This window comes from Physeter macrocephalus, chromosome 4 (assembly GCF_002837175.3).
Source record: "Physeter macrocephalus isolate SW-GA chromosome 4, ASM283717v5, whole genome shotgun sequence".
Taxonomy (NCBI): domain Eukaryota; kingdom Metazoa; phylum Chordata; class Mammalia; order Artiodactyla; family Physeteridae; genus Physeter; species Physeter macrocephalus.
This window is the reverse complement of record NC_041217.1, coordinates 73,997,571-74,019,337: the sequence shown is the minus strand read 5'-3', so window position 1 is coordinate 74,019,337 and position 21,767 is coordinate 73,997,571. Positions and strand designations below refer to the sequence as shown.

At 45.9% G+C, this 21,767-nt stretch overlaps 1 long non-coding RNA gene across 8 annotated transcripts in view; it reads left to right on the top strand.

Moving 5' to 3' along the window:
* Nucleotides 1-16,359, top strand: part of LOC102977973 (uncharacterized) — a 29,905-nt gene extending 13,546 nt beyond the window's left edge. For 4 of the 8 annotated variants that reach the window (XR_008617121.1, XR_008617120.1, XR_002890625.3 and 1 more), the window contains one exon: nucleotides 1,178-1,867. This is a non-coding gene — a long non-coding RNA (uncharacterized lncRNA). Of the gene's footprint in view, nucleotides 1-312; nucleotides 397-1,177; nucleotides 1,868-15,787 lie in introns of those variants that run through there. The other 4 variants (XR_008617123.1, XR_008617122.1, XR_008617124.1 and 1 more) reach the window with 3 other exon arrangements.
* Nucleotides 16,360-21,767: the final 5,408 nt, after the last annotated feature.

Genomic DNA, 21,767 nt, shown 5'->3' with positions numbered 1-21,767 from the left:
GCCATGGCCGCTGAGCCTGTGTGTCCGGAGCCTGTGCTCAGCAACGGGAGAGGCCACAACAGTGAGAAGCCCGTGTACCACAAAAAAAAAAAAAAAAAAAGAGCAATAATCATGTATGTGGTCAGCAATAACTTCTGATAGTGGGAAAATGGCTCTTGGAACTTATTGCAAGTTTGAACTCAGTATTTCATAGATAGAAAATGGGTTATTTATCTAGTTATCAAATCGTATACTTTAAAAATGTTATATTCAATCTCTTTTTTTGTCCCTTAATCTCTCTGGCAAATGATACAGCTTTCTGATAACTTTCAGGGGTTAAAGACTTCAGTGTAGCACAATGTAATGGTTTTTCCTGCCTCATGACCTCAGACCTAACCCATGGCCCAGGAACCTGCAGTAAGTAGGGAGAAGTGGATGGTCTGAGCTTCCACTTTCCTGCAAGTTCTCTCCTTCTCTCTTTCATTGGTCTTCTTCTGGGCATCCTTTCATCTTCTGTGCATTGGGATCTCAGGAGATGGATTGGGCTGGTGCTGTAGTAATCCAACCTTTGTAACCAGGAATGCTTCCCAAACTCCAGGGGCACAGGGTAAGCTCTTCAAAGCATCCCCTTGGGGCTTCCCTGGTGGCGCAGTGGTTGAGAGTCCACCTGCCGATGCAGAGGACATGGGTTCGTGCCCCGGTCCGGGAAGATCCCACATGCCGCAGAGCGGCTAGGCCCGTGAGCCATGGCCGCTGAGCCTGCGCATCCGGAGCCTGTGCTCCTCAAAGGGAGAGGCCACAACAGTGAGAGGCCCACGTACAGAAAAAAAAAAAAAAAAAAAAAAAAAAAAAAAAAAGCATCCCCTCACTGGTCTCTATTCTGGGCTCTGAATTTCTGCAGCGCATTGAGCATCCAGATGGGATTGGATATATCCATTTCACTTTCCTGCAGGTACCACCAATCTCTGAGTGGTTTTCTTGTCCCTTTGCTTGGCTTGAGAGGTGGTAAAAACTAACTCTTCACACTCACGAGGGGAGAAAAGGGAAAATAAGCCACAGCCATTTCCCCAGAGATATCGATTCCTTACTCCAAGCAACTTTCCCACTTCAGGGAATGCTTCTATAATGTCTCGTCCAGTCTTTATAGGCTGGTGGGGTGGGTCAGTGATGGTCTCATGATGGCTCTCCTCTTTTTCAGTAAGTCTGGAGGAATACCTGCAAACTCCTTGGCGCTTCAGTAGAAATGTTAAGGTGCCGTGGAGAGGGACTATGATGGAGACTAACTTCCTGGTGCCCAAGAGGCAGAAGCTTCAAAGCTCATGCTTGGAAACTGCCTCACCTCGCTGTTCCCTGAGTCTCAGCGTAATCTCCGTTCCATCTTCTAAAGTCTGCTGAACACTTCTCAGGTGGGCGTGGATCTTAATTTGTTTCTGCCTCATCTCCATCCTTGTCCTGCTGTCCATGGAGATCTGTGATAGTACAGGAGTCACTTTTGGAGGCCGTTCCTCTCATCTGTTGTTAAGAGCTGAACTGTGATGCCCAAATTCATATGTTGACATCCTAACCCCCAGTATCTCAGAATGTGACTATTTGAAGATGGATCCTTTAAGAAAGCAATTAGGGTAAAATGAGGCCATTAAAGTGGGTCCTAATCCGATATGACTGGTGTCCATATATGAAGAAGAGATTAGGACACAGACACACAGAGAGTGATGACCATGTGAAGACACAGGAGAAGGTGGCCATCTCCAAGCCAAGGAGAGAGGTTGCAGAAGAAACCAACTCTGTAGACAACGTGATCTTGGATTTCTAGCCTCCAGAATTGTGAGACAATAAACTTCTGCGTTTTAAACCACCCAGTCTGTGGTACATTGTTATGTCAGCCCTAGCAAACGAATACATGTTTTCCAAACTTCCCTTCTACTCAGCTTCTCCTCTCTCTATTGTTCTTTCGTATTCCACAGCTATGTCACATACTTGTCCAAGTCTCTTGAATAAGGCTGTAAGCTCTCCATGTCAGGGTTTTAACACCTCTCTAGTGACGAGACTGAGCATCCAATTTGCTTTATACACGTTGGACAGTAGGGGGAGACAGAATCAAAAGCATCAGTCCAAAACTGGTGGAACATCTTGGAGATTTGGCTGGATTCCAGTGATCTGACCTAAAGAGCAGGAGGCCGCCCAGACGTCACTACAAACCTCCTTCTCCTTTAAGGCCTGATGTAATGCTACCAATCTCAACTAATCAGAACTGACTGTGCCTTCCTCTACAAAGCATGCAACTATGGTCTGCCTTCTATGTTGTAAACCTGGTTATAATACCAAACCCTTACATAGTGCTTATACTTTGAGCCAGACACTATTTAAAGTGCTTTAATAGATTAATATATTTATATAAATATTTAAGTTAGATAATATAAATTTATATTATATATTAATATATTATATAATATATAATTAATATTAATATTAATATATAATAAATAATAATACAACTATATAATATAAATATATTACAAATAAATAATAATATAATATATAATACTATTGCTATAAATATTATTAATAGTACCATATATATTAATATAATATTAATATGATATATAATTTATAGGAACCATTTTATAGCATCCAAGTCCCAGAGAAGTCAAGTATCTTGCCCAAGGTTGAATTGGTATTCAAATTCAGTACACTGGTTTCCATGTCTGTGCTTTTAAACACCTGCTGTTGCAGCTCCCTCATGGGTTTCTTGGCTTCTACTACCAGGTTTTATGTCCCTATATGGCAGCGACCACATCTTACCCATCCTCATGTCCATCCCTTTAATCTCTCTTTCCTCACAAGCACCAAATACCAAACACAAGCCGTGTGTTTGGTGCTTGGAAGACATTAGAAGCTTAATAAAAATTTGCTGAATTATTGACCTATTTTCTCATGTCACAGACAAGGAAATTAAGACCCAGGAGCAAAGCCCTCAAATCCAAGACCAGAACCCAAGCATCCTGACCCCTAGGTATTGTAAAGACTGGCTGGGTCAAGTTCTGAAGTATCTCAGGCCCAAAGAAGTAGGAACCTGTATTAATAAAGATACCCAGAGATTTCCCTTAAGATTCCACTTTCAGTATGTCTTGTCTATATCACATCACTGACTTTCTCCAAATTAACTCCATGAAATATTCTGGTGATTATAGAAAGGAAGGGTTTGCAGAGGGGAAAGGAAAACATTGAGCACTTCCATGTGTCAGACACCATGCAGTGAGTTCAGATTTGTTATCTCACTTATTGTCAGACCAAGTCCCAAATTTAGGCAGTATTTCTCCCATCATTATCGACATGGAAACCACGGTTCAGAGTGGTTGAATAACTTCCCCAAGACCACAGACCTGAGATTCAAACAGGAGTATGACTTCAAAGGTTGGGTTTTCCTGCTGCACCACCAGGGGCCATCTCAACAACAGGATGACACCTTCAGAGAAGAAAATATTGACTCTGGGGGATGCCAGGGCTTGTGTTTGCACTGTGGCTGTCAGGCAAGGGACCTGGGGCAGCTAACCTGGAAAGGCCTGGATAGGGACCAAAATTCCTCCCCAGACCTCTGGATGTTGGGAAAGTAAATTTACATTCTTCGTATCTAGTTTCCCCCTTGTCGTATGGGGACAGGATTGCCATCCCATGAGAAAGCTTTCCAGCTCGGGAGGGGTCCTCTCCGGCTGCCCTAAGGTCTACACCATCTACAGTTTTCTTGAAGGGGCTGAAGTTCAGAAAACCTGGGTTCTAGGCCTGGTCCTGCCACTTGCTAGCTGTGTGACCCAAGGTGAGCTGCTTTCCTCTCTGGCTCTGGGCCTTGGTTTCCTCATCTGGAGAGAAATCTACCTTAGCCACCACCACGTACCACTGTGCGGGGTTCCTCCTAGGGCTTAGACCTGAAACCCCATGATTGCAAGTTTCTTGGGGTCAGTACCTGCTTCAACACACATGCATTCCCCAGGAAAGGGCCATACTTAGTGTAAGTTTCAGATGGTTTTCAGACAGCAGATTTTGAATGGACAGGAGAGAGCCTGAGGGCATTGGCCGAGGGAGAGGAGCATGAAATGAGGAGACCAACAGGGGGAGGATGACATCACCAACCAGCCTTCACAGTGTAGTGGGACCAGCAGACTGAGCAACAGGCCACTGACACTCACCATGTGTTGCCTTGGCCACCCAATTATCCTCTCTGGACCTCAGTTTCCACATCTGTCCACTCACTGTATTCCAAAGCCAGACTGGATTCTGTTCAAAGCTGGGCAGGCCTATCTTCCCACCTGGGCATCCCTGCCAGGATACCTTTTCTTGCCCTGCTCTCTCCTGGGTGCACCTCTCCTTTCTCTCAGCATCTTGGCTGGGCATCAGTCTTCCCCTTTCCTACTAACTAGAAGCCAAAGAACAGGGCTAAAGGTGGAAACACTAAAGGGAATCATTCTCCTGTCTACCATGGAGCAGCTGAGAGACACCTGGTTGAACTTTGCATCTAAGCCCTAAGCTGTGCCACCCTCTGCATGGCCTCCTGAGCATCCCTTTCTGCCATATAAGACCTCAATTGATGTTGCTTTTCCTCTTCATCTTTCTTACATTCTGACCCTTCCAGCTTTGAGTGAGAAAGGGAAAACACAGGAAAGGCCAGTACAGATTTACACAGAACTTTACAGTATAAAGAAGACTTTCATATTCACTGTCTAAGTGATGCCCATAACATCAGAGAGAATGACCATGCCTGGATGAGAATCCCTTCTTGCATTTCCCTAGGACTTTGTGCTTCTCCTTTTTTAGCTGTCAGCACTAATGTGATGTCCTGCTTTAATGTCTGTCTTCCCCAGTGAACCTTAAACTTCATGAGATCAGAGGCATGTGTCTGCTCCCTGCTGTGTTCCCAAAGCCTAGCATATAGCTGCTGCTCAAAAAATATTTGTGGTTTGGTTGAGTGACTAGATGAAGAGCCATCATAGTTTCCATTTTACAGATGAGGAAACTGAGGCCCCAAGAAGCCAAGTGACTTTCTCAAAGTCACCTAGCTAATCAATGGCAGAAATGGGATTCTTTCTGGCTCCTAGCTTAGAAGGTTGAAGGAGTGGGCAAGGGTCTTTCATCTCCTGTCAGCTTAGAAGGTTGAAGGAGTGGGCAAGGGTCATTCATCTCCCATCAGGCATGGCAGAGTAGGGCTGTCACTCCCAAGACAGAACATTGAGTGTTACCTCCCCATCACTCCCCACCCCATTTCCTTCTACCGAGATGTCTTGGGATGGTCTATGCACATACCATACTGTCGTATATGTATGTTTATGTGTCTCTCCACCCAACACTCCCCTGACCCAGAATGGGAACTGCTTAAGCACAGTGGCTGAGCCTTCTTCTCATCTGTATCTTTAGGGTCTAGCACAATGCCTGGCACATTATAGGTACTCCATCTGTTTTTGAGGATGGAATGATTGACTCATGGATGAACCTTCCAGTAGCAGCTCCAAGTGTCTTTTGGATATGACACTCTTGGTGCAAGGTCAGAGTGTAGCTCCTCTAAGCCAGGTGTGCCTGTTAGTGGAACCAGTGCAGGGGTGGTGTCAACAGTATTGGGTGTTGGGTACCATTCCAAAGACTATGAGCCCCTGAAGACAGAGCCTGTGGGAAACCTGCAGGACTGATCCACGGGATCCTCTCGGGCAGGAGGGTCTTGCAGAGGTCTTCTCATCCAGCCTCTTCTTATCTTACACAGCGATATGCTGCTCCAAAGGCAGAGTGACTGCCTGAGCCCAGGCTCCACCCCCAGCCCAAGCTTCTGGTTCCCAAGGGCCTGCAAAACCAGCTGAGAAATTAGAGAACTCATTTCCCAGTCATCAGAAGTGTCCCACGTGGGTCAAAGCTGGGTCACAAAGATTAGCCATCAAGTTCATTCTTTCTTTCTCACACTCTTTGGGCCAGGGCAGTGTTTGCCCTTAGGACTGTCATCCAGAGAGGCACCAGCAATGCCCTGGCAGAGTGTTGACACTCAGCTGTCACCTGGGGTCTTTCCTTCCCTTCCTCCACCCCCCCACCCCCTGCCCTGAGCTCACTGACATCACATAAGGCTGCAGGGTTATGTGAGGGACAGAGCTACTTATAGGTTGATGTTGATTATAATCACCATTATTTGATTATGTTTATATTATTATTATTAGCTTATATTTTTGTAGTACTTTATGGCTCACCAAGTACTTTGCTACATGTGATCTCATTGGATTGGGTAGCATGTAAGTAACCTCTATTTTAGAGATGAGAAAATTGAGATTCAGAAGAGTAATGTGACATGCCCAAGGTTACAGAGTTAATATGGCAGAGTGGAGACTCAAGAGTAGATTTCCCTGTTTCATATTCAATTTTATCCCACTGTCCTCACTCTGCTCAACTTCTTTTTCCACTTTAAGATTATTAATGGTGCACCACTGGTCCTCGAGTCTTCCACTTCTAATAGGATTCGCTTCAGTCACCCCGTCTCCTGGATCCCAGTGAGAAACATGGCACCTCCGTCGTTGAGGCCCACAGTGCTTCTGAGACAAGTTCCTTGCATGGTGCTAGAGTGGGGTGGGGGGGCTTGTGGGAGAGATGCGCTGAAAACCCCAGGAAGAGACAGAGCTGGCACGACCTAAGAGCAAAGGATTATAGGGCGCTTGCCATGTGCCACAAAGGGCGCTTCATTGACTGTCAAGCTTTCTGACCCAAGAGACTTTCTACTCCGGTAAATGAAAATGTGTGTCCAACACTCTTGAGATTAGTGGGAGGTGGCCTCTGTTCTGGGAAGTTGGCTTCAGCCGGGGTACCCAGGTACTGAGAGAGGCTCACACTACTCTCAGCCAGCTCAGTGGTAGCTGCTGCCAACAGTGGCACATGGCTTCCCTCCCTCCCTCCCTCCCTCCCTCCCTTCCTTCATTCCTTCCTTCTTTCCTTCTTCCCACAAATATTTATGAGCCTCTACTATGCTCAAAGCATCTTCTGGGTCTTGGGGATTCAGCAATGAACTGGGAACCTAAAGGGATCAACTACCTGGTACATGAAGAGCTTGGTGCAGGGCCCAAGCTCTCTCTGCACCAGAGAAGCCCTGAGCACTAGGAATGTTGCTATACCTGCCAGGAACTGAAAGAAGTTCAGAAAGCTGGCCTCACCTAGAGGGATTCCACAGAATAACCTCCCTGGGAGGGCAGTGACTGAGCACATCACATCGGAGGCCCAGCTACTGCTCCCCCAGGACGCAGTCCATTGGAGAGATGAGCCCCAGGAAACAGGAGTGACTTTCTCCCATCACCTCTCAAAGTCCGTGGGCTCCCCCTCCCTCAGCTGGGCAGCCGGCAGTCAAGTGGACACTCTGTGAGGCACTGCCGGACTCTGTTCTCACGTTACAGCTCCCCAGGTCCTCCCTCAGGTCAGCTGTGGCCAGTGAAATAGGTGGTTCGGACAACAGAGATGGAAAGGATGTGGGGCTCAGTGGCTGGAGCCCTGGTCCTGACTTCTGGAGCCAGTTTCATCCTCTAGATGAGGAGGGATGAGCCAGATCTCTGACAGATTCCAGGTGACCCAGATTGTCTAAGAATGACTCAAGCAGGACCTGATATCCCTCCATTTATCTAGAAGGGATCCAGAATTTCAGGGTTTGAAGTCTCCTGTTTGCCCAGTATCCCAAGGCAACATGCTGGAGAGATGTGACTTCAGTCACAGTTTCCAGTGAATCAGGCTGGGTCAAGGTCAGACCATGCTCTGCAGTGACTATGATGGCCCTGTGGACCTCCTCCCTCCCTGATAATGACAACAAGTTCTCATTCCTTCCTTCCTTCTTCACACAACAAGTATCTGCTGAATGCTATGCGCTCTGCACTGCATTCTTGAGGACACAGTGATGGACAGTGTGAGGCATCTGCCCCCGAGGAACTCTTTCAGGAAGTCTTATTCCTACTGAGCATCTGTTATGTGCTAGCCACTGTGATATGCCCCCAAGGTCACAGGGGGAACACCCAGACCCTAACACAAAGGGTCTCAGAATCTAACAGCGGAGGCCAGTCGTGAACACAGGGCACAGCAGGTGCCCTGTCAGAGAGGCACTCCATTACAGGGAGCCAGTGATGAGGTCCCACCTGGGCAGATGTTTCAGAGTACAGTCCTTGGAAGCATGTAGGAGTGGGGGGCAAAGAATGTTCTAACAGGGGGTGCATATAGGCACGTTTGGGGTGGTAATAGTTTAATGTGGCAGTAGTGTCCCTACCATGCAGGGGAGACAAGCCAGGGGAGGTAGAAGTTGCCATAGTACAAAGAATTCAGGCACCATTTGGAGGGACTTGGATTTTTTTCCCCTTTGTGGGTAATAGGGAGCTACTGAAAATTTTAAATAGGCTCAGATTTGCATTTTACACAGGTGGTAAGCGTCCAAGGAAAGAAGGCAGTAGAACTGGGAAAAGGAAACCTGGGTGCATCTTTGGATGTGAGATGAGGAAGAAGGAGAAGCTAGGATGACTCTCAGTCTTGGGTCTTGGGACCATTTACTGAGGGAACCGAGGGGCCTGGAGGGGAGGTGGTGATGGTGGGTTCTGTGCACGTGGATTGCTGTCAACTGTGGAACATGGTTTATGCCATCAGAAGCTTTGGATAAAGAACAGGTAGTTGGGAGGAGGGAGAGAGGCCCTCACATGGCAGTGATGGGGAACCCTTATGGTGGAGAACATTTAAGGATTGAGAGGGTCTGTGGATATTGAGGCAGAGGTAAGGAGAGCAGAGGATGAGTAAAGGGGAGTAAGAAGAGTTTCTGGAGACTAAATTCCCTGGATGGAGCAATCTGCAGTCCTAGGACAGAGCCAGTCATATTTCCAGATCACTCGTTGGATTTGCATTGAAAAGACTGGCACAAAGTCAGCAGGAAATTTTTGGTCATTTCGTCATTAAGCTAGAGACTTCAAGCATCCGGTAAATTGCTCAGAACACTATTGCATGACTCAGGCATGCTCCGCCTGTCTGCCAGAGCCGGGAGCATGACGGAAGACGTGAAGAAGTCTTGGCCTTGCAGGGCGGGGAGAGTCAGGCTGTGGTGGGCATGGGTGGGCGGATCACATACTGGAGGAGGAAAGGAGACAAGGGGCAGCTCCAACCTACAGTTGCATGTCCTAGTTGCTAGGGTGTGTGGGTGTCTTTCCTCTTTGTTACAAGTGATATTCACTTCCTACCTTACTATTATTTTTTTAAATTTGTCAACAGAATCTCCACTACTTGAAGCAGAATGAAGAGAGAACTGTATTTGTCACTCATTTCCCATCTCTGTTCATTTCTTTCTTTCCTTCTTTTCCTTTTTCCCCCTTTTTTCTTTTCCTCTTTCCTTCCCTCATTCCTTCTTCTCTCCCTTTCTCGATTCCTTTCCCACTTACCATGTATCCAGTCTGGAGCTAAGCTCCAGGTTTACAATCAGATTAAGTGTCTTCAGTCCCTGAACGTGAACATAATCAGTTGAGCTTTGTGACCTCGAGAGAAGGTGGTGTCTTGGGGTGGAGGGAATCCTTTTTCCCAAATGTGGGTGCAGGGCCTGCCTCTGGAGTGGTCACTTTTCAGTTCAATAAACACTGGGGCCCTTCTGTGTGCAGAGCATGGGGTGAGGCAGCCCCTCCTCAGTCCCCAGCTGGGCTCAAGAGTCGGGAACCATGAGGCCCCCCAGGCCTCTGGCACTGAGACCGATTCTTGTCTGGACCACGTTGCCCACTTCCTTCCAATGGGCTCCGTTCACTATGCCACCCGGGGCACCCATGTTCCCCCAGCTTTAGGAATTCAATAGAAAGATAACATATAGTTCTGGCTTCCAAAGAGTTCATGATCTTGAGGGTAAATGACATCCATATACAGAGCTGGGTAGGGTGTGATGAAGCATCTGAGACAGAGAGTCTGACAGAGAGGGCTTCTGAGACCAGACAGGTAGGGAGGTGGCACCTGAGCTGCACATGGAGGAGAAGGGAGGGCAGCATTTGAGTCCCAGGAGCAAGGACTGTGTATAGCTCTCTCCCTGTGCCTACAGCACCAAGCATGGCGCCTGGTGCTTAGTAGAAGCTCAAAACATCTGCAACGTTGAATAGAAGCATCAAATGCCATTTTTGTGAAGACTTCTCTGATACTTTCAGTGAGTTTAGAATGTCCTGAGACATTTTATAATCCAAGTAACATAGATAATAAAATCCACATTTTTCCTCATTGCAGGAAAATTAGAAAAAGTCAGTAAGCAAAAGGAAAAAAGAAATGCTTGGAATTCCCCACCTAGAATTACATGCTGTTGATATTTTAATACAGATCCATCCAGACTTTTTTCTGTTTATTTACATGTATTAAATGTAAATTTACAGACATATTTGGAGAGACTTATATAAATGGAATGGCCATATTGTATGCTATTGTAACTTGCTATAAACTTTTTTTTTTTAAATTTCTAATCCACTTTGCTTAAGCTTTGGGTCTTAGTCATCAGTCTGCTCCTATTATAGCTCATTGGGGCAACTGTCAGTGGGCAGTGATAGTGGCTTCCTCATCCCTGTCTCTAGGGCCTGGGAATGCCCTAGCAACAATCCTGGCATCTCTGGGTTTCCACTGGTCACTGATAACTATTAATAAAGGCAATAGCAATTATAACAAGAATAAGAGTGGCTAACAATTACCAAGACCTTCCTACATGCCAGGTCTGGGGCTAAGGGCTTTATAGATATTATCTCAAGGGATCCTCATACAACCCTATGAGATGGACACTGTTATTACTCCCATTTTATGGATGAGAAAACAGGTTCAGAGAGGTCACATAGCTGGTAAGTGACAGACCTGGGACATAAGCCCAGGCTGCATCTTTGTTTATCTTTGAGCATTTTCTCTGTCATCTCTTAACAGAACTTCCCCTTGGCCAAAGGCATCCTGTCAATATCAGATACGTGAGCCTTCCATTCCAAATGTCAATGGAAATAATTTTAATACTTTGATCTCCTTTTAAGTAATTAAATCATGTTATGAAATTTATTTTTAAAAATCTAAGTGTATGTATTAGTTTCCCATTGATGCTATAATAAATTACCATAAACTTAGTGGCTTAAGACAAGTTCGTAGGTCAGAAGTCCAACACGGGTCTTACTAAGCTAACATCAAGGTGTTGGCAGAGCTGTGTTCCTCCCAGAGGCTCTAGGGAGAGCCCATTTCCTTGTTGTTTCCAGCTTCTAGAGGCTGCTCGCATTCCTTAGCTCATGACCATTTTCTTTTTTTTTTTTTAAAAGGTTGTGTAGAATATATGTTGAAGTTTTTTTTTTTTTTAACATCTTTATTGGAGTATAACTGTTTTACAATAGTGTGTTAGTTTCTCCTTTACAACAAAGTGAATCAGTTATACTTATACATATGTTCCCACATCTCTTCCCTCTTGTGTCTCCCTCCCTCCCACCCTCCCTATCCCACCCCTCTCATGGTCACAAAGCACAGAGGTGATCTCCCTGTGCTATGCGGCCGCTTCCCACTAGCTATCTAATTTACATTTGTTAGTGTATATATGTCCCTGCCACTCTCTCACTTCGTCACAGCTTACCCTTCCCCCTCCCCATATCCTCAAGTCCATGCTCTAGTAGGTCTGTGTTTTATTCCTGTCCTACCACTAATCTCTTCATGACATATGACCATTTTCAAAGTTCATCACTCCAACCTCTGCTTCTGTTGTCACACATCTCCTCTTTAACATCAATCCTCTTGCCTCTCTCTTAAAAAAGTTTCACTGGGCCCACTTGGATAATCCAAGACAATTTTTTGATCCCCAAATCCTTAAGCTATTCACATCTGCAAAGTCCTTTCTGCTGTATAAGGTAACACATTCACAAGTTCTGGGGATTTGGATATGGCCATATTTGTGAAGAGAGGCTTTATCCTGTCTACCACAGTGTGTGTCAGGGCAATAGTGAATAGTAAAAATAAGACAAATAAATAATAAAATTATCTTCCCAATGTTAAACTCCAAAATCAGCATGTAACGGATGAGAGCAGCACTCAGCAAAGACCGCCTAATGAGGTGCCTTCCAGCAGAATGATCTACTAAAGAGCAGAGAGGAAGGGCAGCCAGGTGGCAGATGTTTTCAGCACCACCCTAATCTGTCTAGGGCAGGAGATGTTCAGATGATCTGATGGGGACGTCTAGTTGTTTTTACCATCAAAACCTAAGGCCATTATGTAATCCCCCCATCACCAAGCATCTCCAGATTATGACTCGAATTCTTTGAGAAGTTTTCCTGCCAGAAGAGAATGTACCCATCAGGCCAACATTTGATACTCATGTTTCTCTTTGTAAATTGACATCATCAGTCTCTTGTGAGTTAGCTGCAGTGACTCAGCACCGCCAGGACTGATTAACTCAAAGACATGGACAAGGTTGAATTTCTGGGTCAAGGAAACATCATCAAGGTAGTGCCACCCTAGGGAGCATTCTTGGGGTCTGCCAGCTGGCCCAACCCTGGTGATGCCAGACACTGCCTTTAAGGTATAGGTACTTGATTCTTGGTTACTTAGAGCAACTAACAGTAAGAATTATGTCCAGATTTTCTAACCGTGAGATTCACACAATGATCCATCATGTTTACTACTATTTTCACCCCACTTCAATAGGCATTTTTAACAAGCAAATTGTGTAAAATAAAGCTTGCTAGAAAAAGAATCACAAGAAGAAATAAAATATTCAAGAGGCAAGGTGCTGTGGAGAGAGGGCTGATAGCAGGATCTGAAATCCAGCCTCTAAGTCCCTGTGTGATCTGGGACAAGCCTCTTTCTCTCTCTGAGCCTCAATTTCCTCATCTGCAAAATAAGGGGCGTGGTCTAAATCAGTGATTCTCAACCGGATGGAACATTAGAACCACCCAGGGAACTTTTGGAGGCTGTCGATGCCCAGGCCTCACCAGGATGGGGTACCACTGTCTCTGAATGAGCCAAGGTCCTTTCTACATCTTCTATTCTCTCATTCCATGAAAGGTCTGGAATTTGTCAATGAGAATCTGGGTTCGGATTTATTGGAGGCATCCATCCTCCTTACTAAATAGCAAATTCAACAGGACAAGGAAATGAAAATTGAGTGTCTACTACCTACAAAGCACTAAACTAGATCCCTTAGGGGTGCCTGCACTCAAAGACCATACTGTGTGTCAGCTAGGTGGCCATGTACCCAAATAATTATAGGTAAAAAGGGATGGACATTGTTCCTTTTAAAATTAATCACACTCATGTATTAAATGAATAATTCCTTTAACCTCTACTGGGCTTCTTTTTTGAGAAATTCAGAGCCTGTGTTTCATTATCTTTCTCAGCAAACAGGGGATGAGAAGGATCCCCTGGTGAACAGAGCTCTAGTAGCCAATGCGAGCTCTCTGGCTCCCCACCTGGTGGTCTTTATAGAACATGTAGAAGTGACAGCATCAGGTTTCACTTTCAATGTTGATTGAGTGCTTATTATGTGCCAGACACTATTCCAAGAGTTTTATGGATGTTAACTCATTTGATCTGCAAATGATCCTATGAGATAAACACTATTACCTTCCCCATATCCCAGATGAGGGCAGTGAGACAGAGAGCTCAGGTCACTTGCCCAAGGTCACAAGCTGCCCAGTGGGGAGCTGGAACTGGAGACTGGTTCTAGAACTCAGGCTCCCAACCACTTATAAGTGGATTCTGGGCCTTCCATGTTTGCCCATAATAACGCCTCCAAAGGATGAGTAACATGGGAAATGTTTATGTTACAATGTTAGGTGAAATGTTAGTAAGATAAACTCATAAAAGTACCTGATCAAAGACTGGGTAAAGTCAAAACAAAACAAAAATCACTAAAAAACTATACACCATGAAAAAGATTGAAATATAATCATAAAAAGAGACAGAAGGAAAATATCCAAATATTAAGAATACTCAAAAGATGGGATTACAAATGAATTTAAAATTCTTCCTGTTTGTATTTTTTCATAAAGACTAAGCTTTCCTATAATCTCATACTTCAGTGGCAAGTAAGAGATTACTCTTTTTCTGTAAGAAAACATTAGGGCTAAGCTCTGATACTGCAAACAATAGTTTTGGCTTCAAAAATTGACAGATCAGTAATTTGAAATTTAAAAGATCTTTTCTCATGTATATAAGAGTATCCATAATGATAAAATTATTTTTAAACTAGCATTTTGAACTAATAGTCCCAGACACTGTTCTAAGAACATTATAATTCCTTATTCAGTGAGCTAGGAATTGTTTTAGCCCCTTTTATGTGATGATTAAGTAACTTGCCTGAGTTTGCAAAGCTGGGAACTGATGCGAGACGGTCTCTCTGTCCAGCTTAGAGCTGAGGTGTCTCATGTTTCTCCCTGTCTTACTTCCTCTCACTGCAGTTTTCATTCTGAATATTCCAAATTTTGACTACCTTTTCAGTTAACCAGAGTTTGATGACTTTCCTGTGGACCTAATTTGTCCTCAGAATATTTTTTGTAGGGTTCCATCACAGGCTTTGCAAAACTATACAAAAAGGATCTTTCCAGATTGGATGCTCTTTTCTTAATTATGACCAGAACTCATGCCTCACTTCTGGCAACTTCCATCGAAATCTAGTTTTCCTGCTCCACCTGCAGCATATCCCTGGTCCCTGCCGTCTCACCTTGGGCAGGCCAAAGTTGCCTTGTTTAGGACCATATGTGGAAAGAGAAGCCATTCCTAGACTTTTTCTACCCTTTCAAAGGGATTGTTGGTGCCGAATCGGTGTTATTTGTGGGTTCTTTTGGAGGGTCAAGTTCAGGTAAGGAGAGAAGCCCAAATACCCACACCATCTGCATGAGACCTGCTTAAAATAGCATCACTGAGATAGCAAGCATTCTTAGTCCAGGCTATGGCATCATCTAAAAATGAAAAAGTCACATTAGATTATTGGCTTGGGCTTGGCACTTTATTTTGGATCTCAATCCTTATTCCAAAAAGGTTCATTTAATTTCAGGCTGGGAATTTTCCCCCCCATTTCCTATACCAATGAGAAGAGAGAACTTCTCTTCATTTCAGAGGTCTAGAACCCTACTGACCGAGGCTGGGAAATAGGGGAGCATAGCAGAGCTGCCTGTGAGATTGACAGACATTGCGTGCAATCTGCAAAGTTCCATCCCTATCTTAGGTAGAGGGCAGCAATTCTCAGGGGATCTTCCTGTGGGTTAATAGTTGACATGCTTACGAAGGGAGGAATTGGGTCCCTGGGATGTGAGGGAAGTGTTGTTACCTGTGCCCCTTGTGAAAGATGCCATCAGCATCCTGCCCCATGGTCTGCATCGCCTGATGCCAGGTCAGAGCTGAGGCTGTATAAAAGGCTGAAGCTCCTGAGAGCACCTCAGTCCACCTGCCTCCTGGGTGATCTGCTCCAGTGCTGAACCAAGTGAAGGCATCTTGAGGACCAGGAGGGACTCTTGGTGCTGGTGCTTTAGGCAGACAGAAGCCCTGGGTGGAGGCTGAGGACAATCTTGAAGAAAGACAAGGAGAAAAGCGGGTTTGAAAAGGAGGATTCTGCTGGAAGGGGAGGGAGGATTAGTGGAAGGGAAAGAAGGATTGGCCTCTTTTTGAGGTTGCAAAAAATTCATTTGAAACTATGGAGTTCCTAGGTTGAAATTGTTTGCATGCCTCTCGTAACTCATTTGGGGAGATTGGGTTTTAAAAATATGATCATTATAAAGAAGAAATCTGGTGAATTCATAGTTCAGTTTTAAATGTAAGGAAGTTATCTTGGGCTAGTTGAACTTAAAACTTCTGTATTTTCTTCCAGCTTCATTCAGCTCCTGCTGAGATGTCCTGCCAGCAAAACCAGCAGCAGTGCCAGCCCCCTCCCAAGTGTGCCCCCAAAGGCCCAGCCAAGTGCCCCCCCAAGTGCCCAGCCCCCTGCCCACCTCCAGTCTCCTGCTGTGGCCCCAGCTCTGAGGCTGCTGTAGCTCTGGGAGTCGGGGCTGCTGCCTGAGCCGCCACAAGCTTCGCCGATCTCTTCGACGCTGACACCATAGCTCTGGCTGCTGTGGCAGCGGCAGTGGCCAGCATTCTGGAGACTCTGGCTGCTGCTCTGGGGGCCGCTGCTGAACTGGGCCATGAAGACCACTGAGGAACAACACTTCAGGAGCCAAAGTGCTGAGGACCTGCCCAGCCTGAGTCTTCTCTTTCTCTGGTTTGGAAGAACGGAAGAAGAGTGGAAGCGCTTCTGAAATGCTTAGTGTTTCCCTCTTCTTCCTGCCCATGTTCATTCCTTTGTGAGGTCTAGCTGTTCAACCTCTGACATTCACTGGCCTGATTCCCCTCTCAGATATAGTTCTTTGGAGGACTTGGATTGGAGTTCGGTTATGAAGCTGTTTTCCCTGTAACAATAAAGCTTTTTCTTCCTGATGTCACTGCCTCCTGATTATTTTGTTCACCTCTCCTACTCCCCACCCCCTGCCTCAAGCCATCCTCCCTTCCCTTCTTTTAAATGTAAGTGAACACTTAAAAAAATCAGTTTGGGAAACAGATTTCAGCACTGAAGCTACTTAGACCTCTGGGAAACAGTATTCCCTTTTATGATCTGAAGGAGGGAACTTTAAGCTTGAAGGAAAGGATCATGTCCGAGACCATTCATCTAACACAAGCTTTCCATGAGGAGGGCCAGGAATGAGTTTTCAGAGAGGAGATGGTGGTACCCAGAAAGGTCTCAGTGAGATGACTCTGGGAGGGTTTCTTTCAAGCATGGGTGATGGTTTAAAAAAGAATTTATTTCCTAGTCATGGGTAATAAGCTCACCTAAAGTGCTCATTCTGGGCTCCAATGAATGGACGCCTTTACTTTTCTGATTATTATAATCCTGGGTGCTTCCATCAGTTGACTAGAGAGGAAAGCTGATGGGGGTTAGTTTCTGGGGGACTGTTTAGGAGGCAGGTATGGAATGTCTGAGCCCATTTCCCCTGCCTCCTGAAAGCCTGAGTTTGGGTCTGAGTAGGGAACCAAGAAGGACCCCCTCCTCTGCCAAAGTCTGTCTCCATGTGGCAGGGGTGTGTGTGTGTGTGTGTGTGTGTGTGTGAGGGCATGGAGGTGGGAGCTGGGGGGCTTCTGTCACTGCATTGGGTTTTCTGTTTCCTTTAGGAATAGGATGATTCCTTCAGGAAAGACTCAGTAGTGATACAGTAAGTCCCCTACATACGGACCTTCAAGTTGTGAATTTTCAAAGATGTGAATGTGTGTACTCATGTCCAATCACGTAAGTTAGTTCACACATCTGGCATACATTGTCACATGCAGCCTGCCCTCCGTCTCCTATTGCTGACGGTCCTTCAGCTCTACCATCCCCCACCTCCTCCAGTCAGTAACTCTTCTTGCCTGTTCACTCGATGCCAGCCCCTGGATGCTAGCTGTTGAACTGTACTATCGTATTTTTCAAGGTACTGGACTGTAAGATTAAAAATGTTTTTTTATTTTTTGTGTTTGTTTTTTATGTATTATTTGTGTGAAACGTATTATAAACCTATCACAGTACAGTACTATATAGCCGATTGTGTTAGTTGGGTACCTAGGCTAACTTTGTTGGATGTACGAACAAATTGGACTTATGTACATGCTCTTGGAACAGAACTTGTTCATATGTAGGGGACTTACTGTAGAAATGATAATTCTGAATCAGGCTTTTATGTACAAGATGAACAATTAAACCTTCATTTGATAAGAGTTAACAGTGATGGGTAAAGTAAGTTAGTATATGAGGCTACAGCAAGTCCATATAATGAGCATGTACTTGCCCAAATCATCTCCCAGAGGAGATCCTGTCTCCATCTTGTTACTTCATTACTACTTCTTTTCTAATACCGACCTCACCTTTCAAATGTCTCATCTGTATGCACCAACAGGTGGCCCTAGGTACATGCAACCTGTTAATCAGGCTCTAAAGCCATGTTAAATGAAACTGGTATCTTTTTGTGACTTACCTTTCCTTGTGTGCACACCTATGCCTCTCCCAGCTCACTCACTCCCAAACCTATGTCTCACCATCAATTATTGAATTCTTAGTCTTGGATTTCACTTTTACCTCACTCATATTCATGGTTGTGGGCTGTTGCATTGAATAAGAAGCAGTTCTGAAAGCAGTCGACCTCCAAAGTCTTTCCCAATTCTTAAAAGTTAGTTATTCTAAAGGCACAATTTTTCATGGGCACTTTGGACCTTTGGAAAGGTCTCCTTTCCTCCCTCCCTCCCTCTCTCTTTCCTTCTTCCTCCCTCCCTCCCTCCCTTCCTTTCTTCTTTCTTTCTTCTTTCTCTTCACATTGGGCAGTGGCCCCAGGGAGAACCTATCTTCAAAAGGAGTTTGGGGTGAGGTCAGGAGTGGAGAGTCTCGCAAGCTGGCTTGGTATTTGGCAATTCGACCAGCATCCTGCACAAGTTTTTCTTTTAGGCCCACCAGGGCTGAATGGGGGTATGGTAACCTGACTACACTCACAGCTTTCCTGGTCTTAATTATTCCATAACTTTGCCTGGGGTTTTCTTCCAGTCTCCAGGGACAAAGAAACTGCCACTGAGATTCCCATAGACACATCCTCACCATCATCTTCACTCAGTCCCAGCCGGAAGCATCTGGATGAAACCCAGCAGGCTTTTTGCATAAACTGTGGCCTTCCCGGAGGGGCCAAGGACCAAGCTCCTGAGAGATGTGAACTAAGATCACAAGTGAACCATTGGGGTGGCCAAAAAGTTCGTTCGGGCTCCGATGTTACAGCGAAACCCGAAAGAACTTTTTGGCCAACCCAATACAAACTACCATCTAGATGACTACACTGGCATGAATGTGTGAACAGGGGAACAGTGTGTGTGTGTGCATGTACGCTGTAGCAAAGGGCAAAGAGAACAGGTCCCATGAAAGGGGCAGACTTCTCTTCACTTGAGCCCCAATGCCCTGTCTTAGCACACACACAGCCCTCCCAGCAATGGCCAGAGTCCTGTTTGGAAAGTAAACATGCTACAGCAATCCTGGCACCTCTGTGAGGTGACTTGAATACCCATGTGCACCACCTACGGTGCTACCTGAGTGATGAATGTCTTTGAGATGTAAGCGTCAGCTGAGAATGTCTATTGGGAAATGGGCCCCTCCCAAGAGCCAGTGCCTAACTGGAAGCTTATAAAAGGTTCTCTGGCTGGACACTCTGCTCAGTCCATTGCCTAGCAGGTGGTGCATTCCAGTTAGAAAGCTGAGTGAGTCTTCCGGTGGAACCAGGGTCTAGTAAGTCTCCAAGTGGAACCTGGGGGAGGAGGATGGGAAGAGTTGAAGGCAGAGGGGAGGAGAAGGCAGAACACAGCCAGCAGGTAGATACAGAAAGAGAGCCCTGGAGAGTGCCTTAAGCTTCAAGTGAGCTGACCTCTCCAGGTGTCATGAGGACATGGAAGCCAGATTGGGGGTGGGGGGTGACTCTGCAAGGTGACACAGCAAGTCTGTAGCAGAGATGTGACTGGAATTCAGGTCTTTGACTCCCTGACCTGGGATGTATTTCCATCCTCTGTACCACTCTCTTTTTCCTTATGGTCATGGGGAGTGAGAGGCATAGGCAGGAAAGAATGACCAAGACGTGCTTCTGGTGTTCGTGGATTCTTTAGATCTGGGTGGTTGGGACGGACGGACATATGTGTGATTTTGGTATTTTCTAACTGAGGTAGTGTTGATGCAATGCTAATGATAGGCGATACCATTTGAAGGTCTATGGCCACAGCGAAATGGGGGAGGGGAAAAGAGCCAGGAGATTTTGGACTGGATCAGACAGAAAAATTACCACAATATCCTCTTTCTTTTCCACTGTGGTGAACTTGGGTGGTCCTTACTCTAGTCATAGAAAATGGAAAACCATTGATTCTTTTTGCATAGACTGTTTCCCACTCTATGGAGGTTTAACTCAGTGGAACTCACTGGAACACTTGTTTGGGGTTTCTTCCTTTGTTTTCTCTCTTTCGTGTGTGTGTGTGTGTGTGTGTGTGTGTGTGTGTGTGTTTTGTGTGTGTGTGTTTTCCTTCCTTGCATTATGCCGGGCTCACGTGCTCACAAAGTCAAATCTCAAAAGCCCTGTGTTGGAAAGAAACAGTGCTTCCATGTGAAAAGCTGCTTTTCTTCCAGGTTCTCTGTGACGATGTCCTCCCAGCAGAGAGGCAAAGACTTTTCCAAGGGCTCTTCGCAGGACACGAACACTTCGTGTCCCACCCCGGCGCCCGACGCCTCCTCCTGCTGCGGCTTGGGCTGCTGCAGGGACTCGTGTTGCTGCGGCTCCAGCTCCGTCGGCTGCTGCTGCCTTCCCGTGAGGCGCCGCCTGCAGGGCAGCTGCTGCTGCTCCTGCTGCGCGGACAGCAGCCTGAGGTCCCAGTCCTCGAGCTCCGGCTGCTGCGGCGGATGCTGAGGCCACGGCTGCCCCACACCTGAGCGAGAGCTGCTCCCACGCCGTGCCTGCGCCCCTCAATACAGTGCTCCCCTGCGGGACAGGGCCTCGGAGCTTGCTCCCTTAAAGATAACTGCTCTTCGGTGTTCAGACACCCGCCCTGTACTCAGCCTCACAAAGCTCCCTGACCACGCCCCCCCCGCCGCCCCCCACCCCCTTGTGCATTTTCTCCTTGGGAACCTGAAAGCCGTGGGTGGGACACTGGACTTTACTGTCTGCAGGGACTTGTATATGTAGGTGCTCAATAAATGCCTACTGATTTGATTGTCTTTTGAAGACATGTCATAATAAAACTTCTACCTCCTGAGAACACTCCCTTTCCTATTTGTTCTTTCATTTGTGTATTTATTATCATGTTCTGTTACTCCATTTTCTCACTCAGCTCTGGCTTGGCACATTTGTAAAAGGCGGGAAACTAAAAATTTCCCTGGAAAGCCTGAACCAGAGTGGCTTTCTGGTACTTAATCGCGATAGCAGAACTCACATAATGGAGTGTTCTGAAGGCTTTATGGGACATGCATCCTCTCACAATGACTCAGTGAGGTAGGTGCTATTATATCCATTTTACAGAAGAGAAACTGAGGTTAAGGAGCTTGCTCAAAGTCATTCAGCTGGTGCATGATGGAAAAAGCCAGGGCTTATGCTCCTAACTGCTCAGCTTGGTCCCCGGAAGGCTTCCAGAGCCTTGCCACTGAGGTGCTCACTCTCTTACCCATCAGGCCCAGGCAGCTGCGGGGCAAAGGTTAGGATTTGCAACTCTTAAGCGCATTGGAATCAGGTGAGCTGAGACTTAACTTTTACCACAGAAGAGCACCAGCCCACTGCTTTGCTTGCTGGGTAAGGGAACTTTGCCAGTTGAGCGTTCTGGGAGACTGGGAACCTCCCCCTCCAGGCCTCATTCATGCGGCTGAGGTCTGACTGGGAGACATGGGTTTCCAGGACTCTGCAGGGTGAGAAGTGCCATGATCAGAATTATGGGAATGTCATTCTCTAGAGGTGGTGGTTGTGGTGGGGTCATCCTGAGTAGCTTGGAAACCTCAGCCTGCAGGTGTAGATCTTATCCACTTATTTCAGGAAGAGGAAACGGAACAATGTTCTCTGCAGTGGTGTCTGCTGGGTTCACGAGGGAAGAGGCAATAGTAACAGTGATAATAATAGTGACAATAGCTACCACTTATTGGGCATTTACTCTGTTCTCATTCTTGGTTGGGCACAGGTTTAGGCACTTTACATATATTATCGCATTTAATCCTCACAATAATCTCCATACATAGACAGGAATTTCCCTTTTTTTTTTTTTTTTTTTTTTTTTTGCGGTACGCGGGC